The sequence below is a fragment of the Protobothrops mucrosquamatus genome, unplaced genomic scaffold (genome assembly GCF_001527695.2).
Source record: "Protobothrops mucrosquamatus isolate PMUCROS unplaced genomic scaffold, P.Mucros_1.0 scaffold2802, whole genome shotgun sequence".
Lineage (NCBI taxonomy): Eukaryota > Metazoa > Chordata > Lepidosauria > Squamata > Viperidae > Protobothrops > Protobothrops mucrosquamatus.
Window position 1 is genome coordinate 129,207 of NW_015388837.1, and position 18,800 is coordinate 148,006.

Below are 18,800 nucleotides of genomic sequence, written 5' to 3' on the forward strand. Positions count from 1 at the left end.
CCCTCCCGGCCGAAAAGGGAGTTTTAAACCTGCGGCGTCAAAAAGCTTCTCTGCCTTCACTAACGGCTCTTTATTTCGGTTTGTGTTCGTTTTAAACCGACATTGTTTTGTTTCTCACCTATTTGGTTGTTGGCTGGGCGTGCAAATGGTGAGAGGGGAGATCCCAGTGAAACAGCCATGTGTGTTTTGGATGACCGCAAGCCGGCTTGTGTTTTTTCAATTAGAGGTAGTCCTCAACTTAATAGTAATAGTATTAATAGTATTAATAGTAATAGCAATAATAATAACAACAACAACAACAACAACAACAACAACAACAATAATAATAATAATAATAATAATAATAATAATAATAATAATAATAATAAAGTTGGAAGGGACCTTCAAGGTCATCTAGTCCAACCCCCTGCTCAGGCAGGAAACCCTATACCATTTCGGACAAATGGCTGTCCAGTCTCTTCTTAAAAACCTCCAGTGTTGGAGCATTCACCGCTTCTGGAGGCAGGTTGTTCCACTGGTTAATTGTTCTAACTGTCAGGAAGTTTCTCCTTAATTCTAGGTTGCTTCTCTCTTTGGTTAGCTTCCACCCGTTGCTCCTTGTCCTGCCTTCAGGCGCTTTGGAGAATAGCTTGACTCCCTCTTCTTTGTAGTGACTGCTCGAAGTTGCAACCAGTCACTTATGACCGTTTTTCTGACTTATGACCGTTGCAGCATCCCCATGGTCACGTGATTTACATTCGGATGTTTGACAGCTGACTTACAATTATGACAGTTGCAGTGTCCCGGGATCATGTGATCCCCTTTTGTGATTTTCTGACAAGCAAAGTCAATGGGGAAGCCAGATTCACTTAACAACTGGATTACTAATTTAACCGCTGCAGGGATTCACTTAAATTTGGCAAGATAAGTCGTAAAATGGGGCAAAATTAACAAATTTCTCACTTAACAACATAAATTCTGGGCTCAATTGTGGTCGTAAGTCAAGGACTGCCTGTATTTGGGTTTAGTATGTTGTGTGAATTCAGTCATTATAGTTAGAAAATAGATTAATGGGATTGGAAGGGACCTTGGTGGTCTTCTAGTCCAACCGTGTTACAGTCTATGGGATTCTAACAGTAATTACGGGTGGTTTTTTATGTGTATATTGTTTTTTTAACCTGCTTTTTAGGGGATTTTTTTAAAATTGTTGGGCGCCCCCCTCCCGGTGACTAAGTGAGATGGGCAGCTGGACAAATCAAAATAATAATAACCTACAATCTAAAAATATAATCCCTCTGTGACTGCCTGGGTCCCATCTGCCATCAGCTCTTCCTGCGGTGTGGCCAGCCCATTTCCATTGTAATTCTTTTACGCTCTTGATGGCATCGTATACTTTCATTCGTTCTCCAATCCATGTGCGGGTCTTTCTAGCGCTTGTCTTGTGATGCCAAGCATGTTATCTTTCCATGGCTCTTTGCGCCACTCCTAACTTTTGTATCGATTGTGCGCCACTCCTAACTTTTGTATCGATTCACTGGCATATATTAGGGCAGGTAGCACACACTGATCGAAAACTTTTCAGGCATAGAGGGGGTTTGTTCTTGAAAATTATGCTTAGCTTGCCGAATGCCTGCCAACCACATTTAACACGCCGTTCAGTTCCCTTTATTAAACACGACATTCAATTTCCATTGAGATCCATTGGCCGAGGTATATGTAGTGGTCTACTACAGGGGTCCCCAACTTATGGACTGTGGACCGGGACCGGGCTGCGGGCTGTTGGCCAGCGGGCCATGGAAATGGCTGGCCCGTGCACGCACGCATGGGTGTGCATCCCCCCACTTGTGCTAGCACCCATGGCCCCATTGGCGCATGCACGCAGGTGCAAACGGGGCCGCTAGCCCTGGCCGTGTGTGTGCGTGGCCCATTTGCGCATGCACGAACGGGGCTGCTAGCCACCACAGGTCTATGTGATGCATACTTTGCAATCAAAATTAGGGGCAGCAATTGGAAGAAAGCTCTTTAATTGATCATGGGCCCCTTTCTTGTGTATAGGAATAGGAATCCCTTCAGCATTTTACCCTATCTCGAGGATGGTTTTGCTAGCACTGTGTAAACTGCGACCACCAGCGTTCACTTCGAGGTTACAGTGGGCTTTGTTCTGTCCCTCCCCAAACACTGCTTTATGGCAAGGAAGGAGCGCTTTTTGCAAAGCGTGCAAAGGTCCCTTGGGGAGAGCACAAATGCATCTGTTTTTGCTTAGCAACAAGGAGGACAAAAGGCCTCTCCAGCCCCCAAAACCTTTCCAAAAAAAAAAAAAAAAAAGAAGCGAGACAGAGACGATCAGAAAGATCTAACCGGTGGAGGGCTAGACGGGACGCGTCTCCTTTTGGCTTTGAAAAAAAAAAATTGCAAAAGGATGTGAACATTGCAGTCTTCTTCCTAGCCCAGGGGTGGGCAACCTTGGCTCTTATATGACTCGTGGACTTCAACTCCCAGAATTCCTGATCCAGCATGGCTCAGCTTGGAAACCTCTCCCTTTCCCCTCAGCATGGCTGGCTCAGGAATTCTGGGAGTTGAAGTCCACGAGTCAAGGTTGCCTACCCCGGTCCTAGCCTGTCTCCTCCCCCCCGGAAATGGACTTTTTTTTTTTTTTTGAAAAAGCATGGAGCTTGGGGGGTAGAGAAGCCTATCTAGCCCCCCCAGCAAGGGTTTCCCCAATTTGTATTTTTAAAACACGATTGCGTACAGTTGGAAGGAAGAACAAAGCTGAAGCAACGCGTGTGAGCAGAAAGCAAGGATTACAGCACGGTTTGATGCCTTTGTAGTGCAAGGGGGGGGGGAATGGAAAGGCTAAAAAGGAAGCAGGTAAATTTGATCGTTCCTAATATCGCATTATTATTATTATTATTATTATTATTATTATTATTATTATTATTATTATTATTATTATTATTATATATACATTATGCATTGTACATTATAACACAATGTGCATATTATGCATGCACATATACAAAAGGTCATGCAATAATGTTATGCATTAAATATACACAATATTTTTATCATTATTGCTAGTGTTATTCGTTCATGTTCATTCGTAGCCCTTAACTTCAGGCGCTCAAGGAGGCGTAAATAGAAACCCCCATTTTATCACCCAACAACAACCTTGTGGGGTAGGGCAGGGAGAGATCCTGCCTCAGTTGTATTATTGGAAGTATGCTGATTGGAAGAAGGTTGATCCCATTATTTCTTCTCAAGAGGGGGAAGGGGGGATGGCTTGAATAAAAGAGAATATTTGTATGCTCAGGGCTGAAGTGAGGGGTCCTCGGTGCTCTCTGAGCTTGCTTGTTTTCTTGCAGACATTTCATTACCTGACGAGGTAACATCACCAGCGCTAGGGGATGGCTTGGTTTGTCACTTTATTTATTTATTAGATTTACTTGCCACCCATCTCATTTCAAAACCGCTCTGGGAGGCTTACAACATTAAAAGCATTAGAATCAGAAAAGATAAATATTTCTAAAGCATCCAGTTTTGGTCACCACGATGTAAAAAAGATGTTGAGACTCTAGAAGGAGTACAGAGAAGAGCAACAATGATGATTAGGGGACTGGAGGCTAAAACATATAAGGAACGGTTGCTGGAATTGGGTATGTCTGGTTTAATGAAGAGAAGGACGAGGGGGGAGATGATAGCAATCTTCCAATATCTCAGGGGCTGCCCCAAAGAAGAGGGAGTCAAGCTATTCTCCAAGGCGCCTGAAGGCAGGACAAGAAGCAACGGATGGAAACTAATCAAGGAGAGAAGCAACCTAGAACTAAGGAGAAACTTCCTGACAGAACAATTAACCAGTGGAACAACCTGCCTCCAGAAGCGGTGAATGCTCCAACACTGGAAGTTTTTAAGAAGAGACTGGACAGCCATTTGTCTGAAATGGTATAGGGTTTCCTGCCTGAGCAGGGGGTTGGACTAGATGACCTCCAAGGACCTTTCCAACTTTATTATTATTATTATTATTATTATTATAATAAAAACGGAATCACAATTAAGGATAAAATTATAGTTTAAAAGATGGGGAAAGAGGGAGCAGGATGTGCAGGGAGGGAGGTGGGATTGCCCCTTAATGAATCAGCCACCCCCGGTGCGGTGCTCTATTATTATTAATATTAATATTAGTAATATTTTTTTTGCTTTTTAGCTTATTTAATAATGTAAGATTAAAAAACCCAACAACCTCAAGCCCCCAGCATTCCCTGTGGCTGATTTGCAAATTCCTTTTGTGTCTTTAGCTTTTCTTCCTTGACCAACGACCATTCGGAGATCGTAACCTGAGGACTCGCCCTTGATGCCAGCACGGCCGCAACGGTTTGGATCCCGGGGCAGGTTCTGGACCGTCGGGCTGGGTGGGTCTTTTGCCCGGAGACCCTCTTGAGAAGGACAATGGAAGAGCAGGACCTCAGGGATCACCCACCAAAGAAAGGCCATCCTCGCGGAGGGGAACCCCCGGCCCGAAGGACGGGCAGAGAGATCAAGCGGGAACCGGACGAGGGATCCCTCCAGCAGTGGGAAGCTCAGTGGCAGGAGTTCCTGAAGACGGTGGAGACCCCGTGTTCGGGGAGCTCTAAATCACCCGTGGATCCGTGGGAAAATAGTTTGGCCTTCCTGGGCTCCTTCGAGCAGGTGGCCCAAGCCTGTCGGTGGCCCGAGGAGGAATGGGTAGCCCGGCTCCAACCGGCCTTGAGCGGAGAGGCTGAGCAGGCCTTTCTGAGCCTGGAAGGCTGCAGCAAGGAGGATTACGGGAAAGTGAAGGCGGCCATTTTGCAAAGGGATGCCCGGCGGCGGGAGGAACAGCGCCAGCATTTCCGGCGCTTCCGTTACCAGGAAGCCGAGGGGCCCAGAGGGGCTTACAGCCGACTCCAGGAACATTGCCAGCGGTGGCTGAAAGCGGACACGTGCACAAAAGAGCAGATTGTGGAGTTGCTGATCCTGGAGCAGTTCCTGGCCATCCTACCTCCGGAGATGCAGCGCTGGGTCCGGGCGTGTGGCCCGGAGAGCTGCTCGCAGGCAGTGGCCTTGGTTGAAGACTTCCTTGGGAAGAAGGAAGAGCCAAGCATGTGGGAAAACCAGACAGGGGTATTTCAGTCTGTCCTTTTTTTAACGAGGTGTGAGGAACATGGATGTCAGAGTGACACCAGGACAGAGTCCTTACCCAATTCATTTTTCTTTTCTTTTCTTTTTCTTTTTTTGTAAATTTTTATTGATTTTCTAATATTACATTTGAATATTTGAAAGCAACGCGGAGGCTGGGTACAATAATTCTGTTACACATAGATACCATTAGTGCAGATCTCAAACGGTTACCATCCCCATTCCCTCTCTTTCTCCCTTAATATCTACCGTCTCGTATTTTAACTAATACAATTCTTGTTCTGTCAATCAAATAGAAAGTAACTTTCTAACGTTTTTTCAATAATTTTGAGTTAATATAGATCTTAGTTGTTTTAACTTTCAGTCTTTAGACAATCGGTGACCTAATCAATTTTTCTCAATTTTAATTTCCCGTTCATGTTTAAATGTAACGTTGAATAATGATCATTTCCGCACTTTAGATGACCCCAATTCCTTTATCGCCCTTCCTCCCAAAGTCTAATATTCAGGATACACATCTATATAAGTCAGTGATGGCGAACCTTTTAGAGACCAAGTGCCCAAAAACTGGCCCCGCCCCCGCTCCACCCCCTGCCCCGCCCCCACCCTGCCTGCCCGCAGGGCCACTCACCGCCTCCAGGGCCCGCCGCAGATCGCCCAGGCAGCCCAGCAGCACCATGGTGGCCACGCTCTCTCCCCGCGCCCTGCAGCATCAACTGTGTGCGATGGGGCATGAGGGCAGAGTCTTCTCTACGCTGACTGGCTGCCATGTCCTTGGCTGCGCTGCTCCGCATGGGCCATGCTTGGGGGTGACTCCTCCAAAGGGACTGCTGGTGAGGGGGTTGCAGGGGGAGGCAAGGCTGGGGCAACGGCACGTGTGCCCAAAGAGAGGGCTCCGAGTGCCGCCTCTGGCACCAGTGCCATAGGTTCGCCACCACTGATATAAGTTCTCACCATCTACATCAAGTTAATAATGCAACTCATTTTTCATTACCCTACCTTGATCTGTTTATCATCCACACGATTATAGGTAGTGCTTGCGTGCCAAGCATAGTTAGGAACAATAAGGGAGAAATATTGGTAGCTCAGGGTTGACCTGCGGAGTCTTTGGTGCTCTCTTTCCTTGTTGTTTTTTCTTGTAGACGTTTTGTTACCAAACTAGGTAATGTCATCAGTGATTACTAATGATATTACCTAGCACTGATGATATTATCTCGTTTGCATGATGAAATGTCTGCAAGAAAACCACCAAGCTCAGAGAGCACCAAGGACCCCTCATAATTAGGATCTCTGTTGCTAAATGACATGGTCGTACGGTGTGACACCTCACAATCACACCGACCTAGGACGGCAGTCGTGACTGTCCAGTTGCCGTCCTTAGCCGGATGCCACATGGCCGTAGTATCCCACGGTCTTTGTGGCCGCCATTTGTGACCTTCGGCTAGCTGCCTTGTTGACTTTGCTTGTCCGAAGCCAGCAAAGAACGTCGCAAATGGGGATTACGTGACTGCAGGATGCTGCAATGCCGAAATTGTGATCCGGTTACCAAGCACCTGAATCGCGATCACGTGATTACGGGGACTCTGCGAAGGCCCCGACTGCGAGGCCATCCCCTTGCAAACGCTCCTCGCTCAGCACTGTTCCATTTCTCAACCGTTGTTAAATGAGTGGACATTAAGTGAGGACTACTTGTCTCCTTTGGCATCCCTCCAGTGCACTCACCTTACAGCCCCTAAACGCGTACCCCAATGTCCTGACTTGGTGGCCTCAAAGAGCTTTAGAGGCCACACCTAAAGCTGGTATCCCTGAAGGTTGAAGGTTGTGTTTGTGTTGGCTGCCTGTTTTTAACCCTTTTTGTCGAGTGTCCGAGGGGCTGACAGAGGGCAATGCTGTCCACTTCCTTTATAGGTATTATCGAAGGAAGCGGCAGCCATCTCCAGAATTAGCCAGGCTGGATCTGAGGCCGAGTGGAGGGTGCTGTACGTGGAGACCAAACAGGAGAATCAAGATGCCAGTGCTGACCTCTTAGGTAAGGAGACCGTCTCGGTTTTCCTCACGGTCAAGTGGACAATCTTTGTGGGATTTTGCAGTGTTTAATTAAAGCAGCAGCTCCCAATCTTTTCTATACCCTGCACTCCTAGAACGCTTCTGATATATTCTCGCACCCCTTACAAAAGTTTGAAATAACAGCAACAAATTATGCATATGCGCTATAATTTTGAAAACCCATGTTTTCACGCCTCCCTGGAATATTGCCTCGCACCCCTAGGGAGTGTGAGCACCCCCGGCTGGGAACCCCTGAACTAAGGAGCCCAAGTCCCCAAAATCGGCCTATTCAGAATCTGTCTACTTGCAAAGAGATGCTGTGGACCAGGGCTCCCATTATCCCCAGCCAGCATGGGTGGGCCTGCTGTGGGGGAATTGCGAGGCAAGACTTCTAGGAAAGATCAGGGTGGGAGAAACTTGATTTAAATTAATTGCTGATTTAGCAATGCTGAGTCTTTTGTGCATTAGTTTGGTTATGTTGTTATTTAAACTTGCCAAGGTGTGTGTGTGTGTGTGTGTATATATATATATAAAAACAAAAAATATAAAGAACAAATAAAATACACAGGAATATATTAAAATGAAAAAAAACAACAACACCAGACTGGATGTCTGTTGCAACATTTTTATCCTTATTCGATATTTCTTCCCAGAAAGACATTTGTATGGATGAAGGTAACCTTGGTAGTCCTTGACTTACAACAATTCATCTAGTGACCGTTCAAAGTTACAAAGGCACTGAAAAAAGTGACTTACCACCGTTTTTCACGGTTCCGAACTTTGCTGCATCCTCCACGGTCACGTGATCAAAATTCACGATGCTTGGCAACTGATTCAGATTTATGACGGTTGCAGTGTCCCGGGGTCACGTGATCCCCTTTTGCGACCTTCTCACAAGCAAAGGCAGTGGGGAAGCCAGATTCACTTAACAACCGGGTTACTGACTTAGCAACTGCACTGATTCACTTAACAACTGTCACAAAAAGGTCGTAAAATGGGGCAAAACTAATTTAACAAATGTCTCGCTTAGCAACGGAAATTTTGGGCTCCACTGTGGTTGTATGTTGAGAACTACCTGCGGATCACGAATTCCTTTCTTGATTTGTAGCTTCATTGTTTTAGCTCATATCCTTATTTCATTGTTCTGTTCATAAATGTTATTGTACAAGCAGCCCTAGACTTACAGCCAAAATTTCCATTGCTAAGCAGGGCGATTAAGTGAATCGCGCCTAATTTGACAACATTTTTGGGGGGGGGGGCACAGTTGTGAAGTGAACCACTGAAGTTGTTAAACAGATCATACAATCCTTAAGCGAATGGCTTCCCCTGCTGGCTTTGCTTACAGGAAGCTGGCTGGGAACTTCTCAGATGGCAAGCACATGAACCTGGAACTCTGCAACCATAATAATAATAATAATAATAATAATAATAATAATAATAATAACAACAACAACAACAACAACAACAACAACAACAACAACAACAACACAGACATTTGGAACACAACATGCCAGATATCGCAGTTGTAGAGAACCGAAGTGTACAGCTGATTGATATCGCTGTACCAGGAGATGCCAGAGTCGAAGAAAAAGAATTGGAAAAAATTGGTGTCCTGGCCATCGAAACTGCACGATTATGGATGAAACGTGTAACAGTGGTACCCATTGTCATCGAGGCACTGGGAACTATGTCCAAAAACTTTGCAAAATATATCAAGAAACTGCAGCTTTCTGCAATAACTCCAGCAATGTTACAAAAAAACTGCACTACTTGGAACATCTTACATTTTAAGGAGATACCTGGTTGACACCTAGGATGCTGGTAGCAACTCGTGTCAACCATCAGCGCCAGCCAATTTGAATGTTCAGTTGACTGAGGTTCATGTCTAATGAATAATAATAATAATAATAATAATAATAATAATAATAATAATAATAATATAATGGCAAATTTGTCTTGAACACCATTGGCATTGACAAATTTGCCAGTCAATTGCAAAAGGCGGCCTTACTAGGAACTGCTTCCATCCTGCGACGATATCTGTAATACCATCAAACATCCACATCTGCCTATCCCAGGTCCTTGGTAAGGACTCGATAGGTAGACAAAATGCCAAATCCAGTCTGAACATCTGGCTGATTGTGCGATTATTATTATTATTATTATTATTATTATTATTATTATTATTATTATTATTATTATTATTATTATTATTATTATTATTATTATTAAAATTTATATACCGCCCTATCTCCCTTACGGGACTCAGGGCGGTGAACAGGCGATAATAAAAATCACAATAAATATTAAATAAAAAGCCTGCTCTAAAATACCCCAGAATCCATAATAATAATAATAATAAGTTGGAAGGGATCTTGAAGTTCTTCTAATCCAACCCCTATTCCTTTAAAGCTCAGGAAACTGCAGACAAGCCCAATCAACATATGAAGGAAATCTCAGTTTGAGGCTTTTAGCCTGATTGGTAAGAAAAGTGGACAAAGGAATGGGAAACAGTGGAGGATTTTAAAAGATGGTGAATCTCCCCCCCCCCCCAAAAAAAAACCCCTAGCACATAGGGGGAATAGTCCACAATAGTTATATATTAGTTTCAGGAATTGATTGATGCCAGTAAGTTGAAGGGTATAATGCTGTACACCAGTGATGGCGAACATTTTAGAGACTGAGTGCCCAAAAATTGCCCCTGCCTCCCCACCTGCCCCGCCCACTCCACCCCCGCTCCCCTGCAAGGCCACCCACCGCATCCACGGCCCACCGCAGTAGATTGCCCAAGCGGCCCAGCAGCACCGTGGCAGCCATGTCCTCCGCCCATGGCCCGCAGTATCATCTGCGCGTGACGGGACATGAGGGCGGAGTCTTGTCCCCACTGCCCGGCTGCCATGTCCTTGGCTGAGCTGCTCCGTGCGGACCGCGCTCGGGCGACTTCTTCAGGGGGGCTGCTGGTGAGAAACGGGGCGCGGGGGGAGGTGGGGCTGGGGCGACAGTGCCCGTGCCCGTGCCCACAGAGAAGGCTCTGAGTGCCACCTCTGGCACGCGTGCCATAGATTCGCCACCACTACTGTACACATATCTTGCCAGATTAAACCAATCTTGCAAGAGCTTCCTCTAAGCTCCACTCACGTGTCCAGTGAAATCAGTGGGATTGAGAACTAGCAATGTTCCAATATCTAAGGGGCTGCCCCAAAGAAAAGGGAGTCAAGCTATTCTCCAAAGCATCTGAAGGCAGGACAAGAAGCAATGGATGGAAACTAATCAAGGAGAGAAGCAACCTAGAACTAAGGAGAAATAATACTACTACTACTAATAATAATAATAATAATATAATAATGTTGGAAGGGACCTTGGAGCTCATCTACTCCAACCCCCTGCTCAGGCAGGAAACCCTATGCCATTTCAGACAAATGGCTGTCTAGTCTCTTCTTAAAAACTTTCAGCGTTGGAGCATTCATAGCTTCTGGAGGCAGGTTGTTCCACTGGTTAATTGTTCTAACTGTCTCTGAAGAGGTGTTTCTCTCGTGCAAGACTGATGCAGTAAGATCTTAAGGGACCTCTCCTTGTTGACGCTTCCATCTCGTCTCTTCCTGTATCCTCTTTCCTTGCTCCCCCTTTGCTTTAGCAGCAGGTGGTCCCCGGTTGCTGAGCTTCTAGAATAGTGACAGCTGACTTCATGTGAACCTTTTGAGCTTCAGTAAAGACTCAAGCAACAAATCCCAGTCTGTTTCATTTCTATTTCATTTCAGTTTCATTTCTGCCCACCGCAAAGGGCAAGGGGAGAAAAGGGGAGGGTGGCACAGAGGTGTTGTAAATGGCATGGCTATGTTGACAGAGTGGGGCGTGTGGGTCCGTGTCTGTGTGTGTGTTGGAAGGGCACGAACTAGCAAGCCCCTTCGGTGGGCAGAAGACTGCCAGTCCCTCATGAAACGGTGTGTGTGTTTGTGTGTCCCTGTCCTCAGCTCCTCTGCGATCGGGGACTGCAGGGGAAAATGTCAGGGAATTGCACAGCCGGTGTCCAAATGGAGGCAGAGATGCTGACACAAACATATAGTTCTATATAAATAAATATATTAATAGTAAATAAGATAATCAGGCAATCAGGAGCATATCAGGTAAATCAACGCATCATGAGGTAAATTACAGAGGACACTCAGAGGAAAAAAGGCGGGAAACAAGGAACCTCTCCCTTTTTGCTCAAGGCAACCAATCACAGCTTAGATTGCCTCATGTAGTGGCCAGCCCTCTTCAACCAATCAGCTATAACTGTGTTCTGATTCATTGTCCAACCCTTCACTGCTCCAGCTATTACATTAAATATCTTAACAAAGAAGAGGAAAATGTGGTGAGGAAAGATGAACCAAGCCCCAGATTAGACCTCAACCTGAATTAGGCAAAACAGCAACTGCCTCATCGGGCAAGCCAGGATGGGTCTGTGAAACCCCAGGTAGTCCTCGACTTACGAATGCAATTGAGCGCAAACTTTCTGTTGCTAAGTGAGACAGTTGTTAAGTGAATTTTGCCCCATTTTACAACCTCTCTTGCCATGTTTGTTAAGTGAATCACTGCAGTGAATCACTGTCATTGTGGAGAGAAGGGTCAAGCAGGGATCAGGTGGGGCTTGTTGCGAACAAAGAGAAGGAGTCCAGGTTATCTCTCTTAAACAGAAGCACGTTTATTCAGCTGAACAAAGGTGGGTCCTCCCATAAGATTGGAAGAACCCCAAGCGCAGCTTGAAGCAAGTACTGTATATATAGATTTCTTATTTTTACGTGGTTGCATAAGAGGAAGCCACCACATAGTCGATCAGGTACAGAATTTATAAAAATACTCGTGCATGCAAATTTCTCCATACTTCTAGGTTGCTTCTCTCCTTGGTTAGTTTCCGTAAATATGAACCAGTTGCCAAGCACCCAAATTTTGATCACGTGACCATGGGGAGGATGCAACGGTCGTAATTGGGAGGACCGATCATAAATCCTTTTTTTCAGTGCAATTGTAAATCTGAATGGTCACTAAATGAATGGTCGTAAGTCGAGGACACTTGCGTCCTCACACTGCTGGATGATCACTTAAATGTGAGCCAGCCGTGTGCGACAGCAGCCAAAAAAGCTAATACAATCCTTATGTGTATAAACAGAGGCATAGAATCAAAATCACGTGAAGTATTAGTACCACTTTATAAAGCCTTAGTATATTAGTACCACTTTATAAGGCCACACCTGGAATACTTGCATCCGGTTTTGGTCACCATGTTACAAAAAAGATGTTGAGACTTTGGAAGAAGTGCAAAGAAGAACAACTAAATCATTAAAGGCCTGGAGATTAAAAGATATGAAGAATGGTTGCAGGATTTGGGTAGGGCCAGTCTAGAGAAAAGAAGGACTAGGGGGTGACATAATAGTAGTATTCCAGTATTTGAGAGGCTGCCACAAAGAAGAGGGGGGGGGTCAACCTATTTACCAAGCACCTGTAGGTAGGGCAAGAAACAACAGATGGGAACTAATTACTGGGTGACATGATAGCAGTGTGTCAACATCCAGCTCGAGAATCCAAATAAAACTCCCAGGTTCATTCCATTTCCAAAAATCTTACTGTTTATTAAGTTGATTGATTTTGCTGAAACAAAACTAATTCTGAGGTTCTAACAGCAATTCATAGACTTAAACAATAATTTTCTCAGCCAAACCCCCAATGTCTTATGTAGTCCATATAAACCAGTTCAGTTTGCTATGGGAACTGTCTGCTTCAAATCCACACCTGTTCTGGTGTCCTTGAAAAGGTTTCATGTTCTCACAGTCTTCAGCGGAATTGTAGAAATTTCATTTCTCCATCTAATCCAGTTCTTTCTCTTGTCTTCTGCTGTCTCCTGGTCCTGCCACGTCCACCTTCCAGAAGTCCCAAAGGTCCTTTTTCAAGAGGCAACTGGACTTTCGTGAAAGTCCAGTTGCCTCTTGAAAAAGCACCTTTGGGACAACCATGACCTGGATGACTGAAAACCTCCATAGACATCCATTATCCAGAACGTTTTTTCCTCATTATTGTTATTTAATTGGGAACCCCAAATAGACTCTCAGAGAGTCTACTTCTGAGTAGTTTGGTATGAGCTCTAACCATCTCCCAATCTTAATTCCAACAGGATCTGAATGGAAAAGTGAAACGGAGGGGAAACTATGTGGGAATTTCTCTGAAGAAACTGAGCAGGAACCCTTTGAAGAGAAAGTCTGGAACCAAATTCAACCCTCACACCAAGAAGAAAGCCAACAAGAAGAATGGATCGATAAATCCCTTCCTTGTCCTGTTGGAGAGTTCCATCAAATCTCACTCCAGCAAAAAAACCAGGAAGGAGAGGAAAGAAATGGATGTCTCAGTGATCACTGGGAAATATCTGCCGAGATTGAATCCCAGAAAAGTATTTTGGGGAAGAACACCAGAGACAGGGAAATGCTTTCTGAAGGAGAGAGTTCATACACATTTCTGGAAAACCAAGAGAAGATTCTAGTTCCTTTAATTCCTCCATCGTATCAGGCTGTCCATGCTGATGGACAACATCAACCCTCCGATTTCAGCAAATGCTTTCATGGTCCATCCAACCTGCTGACACCGCTGAGAATCCCTAAAGTGGAGAAGTTGTATAAATGCTTGGAATGCGGGAAGTCCTTCAGTCGCAGCGCCCACCTGACATCCCACCAGATCATCCACACCGGAGAAAAACCGTATATGTGTTTAGAGTGTGGGAAGAGCTTCGTTCAGAGCGCCCACCTCGCCTCCCATCAAATTATCCACACGGGGGAGAAGCCGTACCAGTGCTCGGAGTGCGGGAAAAGTTTCAACAAGAGCACCAACTTCGTGAGGCATCAGAAGATCCACAAGGGAGAGAAGCCGCATCAGTGCGCCGATTGCAACAAGACTTTTTCCGACAAACCGAGTCTCATTCAGCACCAAAGGGTTCACACGGGGGAGAGGCCCTACAAATGCTACGAGTGTGGGAAGAGCTTCAGTCACAGGGGCAGCCTCAATGCGCATCAGCGGATGCACACGGGGGAGAAGCCGTACGGCTGCACGGACTGTGGGAAGAGCTTTCGGGATCAGTCCAGCCTTATTAGACATAAGAGAACCCACACCGGGGAGAAGCCCTACACCTGCTCCGAGTGTGGGAAAAGCTTCAGCCAGAGCACAAACCTGACTTTGCATCAGAGGGTGCACACTGACGGGAAGCTTCCGGAAGAGTCTCCCCAAATGCTTAACACGGGGATGGCCATGTTAGTCTTTCCACCAAATCCTGCAAATGGTTTAGTAGCGCTTGAAAGCTAACATTTAGTGGTACTTGGCTCAATAGTACTAACACTATCACTTAAATATGAGCCAGCAGTGTGCTGCAGGCGCCAACAAAACCAACACAGTCCTAGGCTGCATTAATAGAGGGATAGAATCAAGATCATGTGAAGTATTAATACCACTTTACAATGCCTTGGTAAGACCACACTTGGAATACTGCATCCAGTTTTGGTCACCACGATGTAAGAAAGATGTTGAGACTCTAGAAGGAGTACAGAGAAGAGGAACAAAGATGATTAGGGGACTGGAGGCTAAAAACATATGAAGAACAGTTGCAGGAATTGGGTATGTCTAGTTTAATGAAAATAAGGACTAGGGGTGACATGATAGCAGTGTGTCAACATCCAGCTCGAGAATCCAAATAAAGCTCCAGGTTCATTCCGTTTCCAAAAATCTTACTGTTTATTAAGTTGCTTGATTTTGCTGAAACAAAACAGGTTCTAACACCAATTCATAGACTTAAAGAATAATTTTCCCAGCCAAACCCCCAATGTCTTACGTAGTCCATATAAACAAGTTCTGTTTGTTATGGGAACTGTCTGCTTCAAATCCACACCTGTTCTGGTGTCCTTGAAAAGGTTTCAGGTTCTCACAGTCTTCAGCGGAATTGTAGAAATTTCATTTTTCCATCTAATCCACTGGAAAGTAAGACTCCCCCCCCTCTTACTCTAAGTTGAAATGTAGAGGAACATAGCTGCCAAAGTTTCATCCTTGACACAGTGTTCCATTATTTGAGGGGCTGCCACAAAGAAGAGGGGGGTAAACCTATTTTCCAAAGCACCAGAAGGCAAGACAAGCAATGGATAGAAACTAACAAGCAGAGAAGCAATCTAGAACGAAGGAGAAATTTCCTGACAGTCAGAACAAATTAATCAATGGAATAGCTTGCTTCCAGAAGTTTAGTTGGGGTGCTCCATCACTGGAGGTTTTCAAGAAGAGATTGGACAACCATTTGTCGGGAATGGTATAGGGCCCCCTGTTTCTATGGAGGGTTGGACTAGAAGACCTCCAAGGTCTCTTCCAACTCTGTTATTCTGTTCTGTAAATCCATGTGGCCAGCTGGCACTCCTGCAGGCAATGCTTTCACTGACTTTGCTGGGGCCTTGTCACCACTGTTGTGACTGCTCTTCTCTGCCTGTTCATTCGAAGAATGCCGAGGTTGGACTCTCCAGTTCTCTCCCACAGGCCGTCTTGCAACAGGTGCGGCAGCCAGAGAAGACACGAGGGAATGCCAGAGTAGCTGCCAAAGGGGGGGGGCAAGGAAACCATGATCCTCCCCAGGGCACAGCTCAGCCCCCTCCCCGAGGGCCACCATCAGCATTCCCCGCTCCTTTTTTTCTTCCCTTCATTCTTCCCCAATCACCTTTCCACTTTATGAATTTCTATTTGCATATATAGGTATTCTCCGACTTACAGCAGTTTGCTTAGTGACCGTTCAAAGTTACAACAGCACTGAAAAAAGTAACTTATGTCCGTTTTACACCCCCTGTCATGGTTCCGACAGATGAAACCCTTCAAAAGAACTTCGAGGCATTGTTTACCTTAAAGGATCTTTTATTCGAGTAACATAATATCGGCACTTACATAATCGAAGCCAAAAACTGAATTCCCCCCCCCCAGGCACATAGTATCAAAGCACAATTCCCTCCCTCCTCCAATTAACAGTCATAAATCACATTCCCCAATTAGCTTGAAGCGAGGGGTTCTTCCCCAGTTCTCCAGCCCGCCAATTCTTTATCAGCTCTGGCTCAATAACCTTGATTCTCACGCTAAGTTTTAGTGTTGTTATGTCTAGCTGGATTCCCATTCACATGCCCCCCCTCCTAGCATCATCTAACTCTAAAAGTGAAAGGGACAAAAATACATTTCTATCTGTTGTCAATGCAAAAACATCCGATGTTAGCAGCGTTGACATCCGGCCCCCCTTACAAAAAGAACAAATCCTATAATGCAGGGCTTTTCAACCTTTTCACCTATTGTACCACTTTTAGGATATGGCAACATCCGAGTATCACCAGTCGCCTAGCAAGGTGTCAAAAACTTGATGACCAAAAAAAAAAAAGGAAAAAAGTGATGAAATACAGGTAGTCCTCAACTTACAACAGTTCGCTTAGTGACTGTTCGAAGTTACAATGACACTGAAAAAAGTGCCCAAGCCACAGCCGAGCAAGACCCCTGCCCATCCGGCAGTGCTCTTCCTCCTGTCTGAGGTTTTCATTGTTGGGAGCATTTCTGTTGAGGATTGGCAGTGGGGGTGTTTGTTTCTTATTCCCCCCGTCTGCTGGGTGATTGCAGCAGGTTTTGGTCACTGTGATCATCATAAACATGAATCGGTTGCCAAGCATCTGAATGTAAATTACAAGACCCTGGAGATGCTGCAACATTCCAGCTGATGGGGGTTCTTCTAGGCTGAGCAGAAATGCCAGGATCAGCGCTGAGCTCCAGCTGGAGCCTGGTGCTGATCCTGGCACTTCCATTGAGCCCTGATAGCCCTGCAGCTCCAGCCATCTCTTGCTCAGGCTTGTGTGGTGCTGCCACCAGTACATCTCATTCCCCTCTCCCGCTACCACTTTTCTAGGATGGTTGTATACCACCTGTCAGGTGCCAATGTACCACAGGTACCACCCATACCACTGGTTGAAAAGCCTTGCTATAATGTAAACAAAAGCACAGGTTAGGGATTGCCATTCAGTTTATTAGGGTGTTTCTTATAGAACCTATTAATGAGTCTGTCAGCTTTCACATCGCTAGCCTTCACCCAAATGGCCTCAGACAACGAAAATCCCTTCCATTGTACTAAGTACTGCAATTTCCCTTTAAAAATTCTAGAATCAAGAATACGCTTTACTTCATAGTGAGTCTGTCCTGCCACCACGAGGGGTCCGGGTGCCTTCTTAGGGGGAGGTCTTAAGGTGGAACCCCGAAAAGGTTTCAACAGGCTACAATGGAAAACAGGGTGAACTTTTCCTAAGAGCCTAGGAAGTTTTAATTCCACCGTGACCGGGTTAATGATCTTTACAATGGGGAAGGGTCCTAAGTACTTCGATCCTAACTTCTTACTAGGTAACTTAAGCTGTAAATATTTAGTTGACAGATAAACCTTTTCCCCAGCTTGGAATGTTCTTTGAGGAACCCTTTTTTTTATCTGCCTGCTTTTTATAGGTCTCAGAAGCCTTTTTAAAAGCTGTTTTCCTGGTTTTCCAAACTTCTTCCCACCCCCTCACCCATTGATCAAGTGTCTGAGAAACGGAGGGCGCCTGGGGATATTCGGGTATCGGGGCGAACTCTTTTCCTGTGTTTACTTTAAAAGGTGTGAAGCCGGTGCTGCTGTGAACAGAGTTATTGTAAGCCACCTCTGCGAAAGGGAGGACGTCAGTCCAGTTTGTTTGTTGATAGCTAACATAGCATCTGAGATATTGTTCCACCATTGAGTTTGTGGATTCAGCAGCCCCATCGAAAGTTGCCCTGAGAGGTGGTGCCATCAATGGTTGCTCCCTCCCCGCTGTGGCTGTTGCACCCCCAGCTTTTGATGCCCCCCCACGGCAGTTGCTGCATCCCCAGTGGCTGCAAGCCTCCCAACGATTGCTGCATGCTTGGGGGCTGTTGCCACCCCCATGGCTGTTGCTGCATTGCTGGCGCCTGTGGCATCCCCAATTGCTGTGCAACTCCCACCGGTCTCAACGATGGCTGTAGTGGCACCCCCAGTTGCTGTAGGCCTCCCAATGGTTGCTGCATGGGCGGAGGCTGCTGCCATTCCCACTGCTGTACTCCCAACGGTTACTGACCTCCTGGCGGCTACATCACCCTTGGTTGTTGTAAAGCCCCCATCTGCTGCTGCATATTCAGGGGCTGCGGCCACCCCCAGCTCGGCTGCTGCTGCTCTGGCAGAGGCTGCTGGCCCCCCACTTCACTTCGCAGAGAACCTTATTTTATGTTTATTCCAAACTCAGGATGGTGCGTCTGACAAAGTGATTATAAAAATCAACATTTGTTTTAACTTTATCAAACCATAAATAGCTGTGCCATCCAAATCTTAATTCATGGCCCTCTAGCTTGAGTAACCTTTTATTATTATTATTTATTATTATTATTATTATTATTTCAATTTATATCCCGCCCTTCTCCCGAAGGACTCAGGGCGGCTCACAACATTATTAAAACAAAGAAAGACCCACACACCCCACCGAATAAAACCAAATTAAAACCAAAATTTTTATGTTGTGATAATTAAAATTTCTAAAAAACCCAGTTTAAAAATCCTCCCTAGGCCAGGCCCG

The 18,800-nt window shown here is 45.5% G+C and overlaps 1 pseudogene; it reads left to right on the forward strand.

Moving 5' to 3' along the window:
• Positions 1 to 4,422: 4,422 nt before the first annotated feature.
• Positions 4,423 to 14,499, forward strand: LOC114923295 (annotated as a pseudogene).
• The last annotated feature ends 4,301 nt before the right edge of the window (positions 14,500 to 18,800 follow it).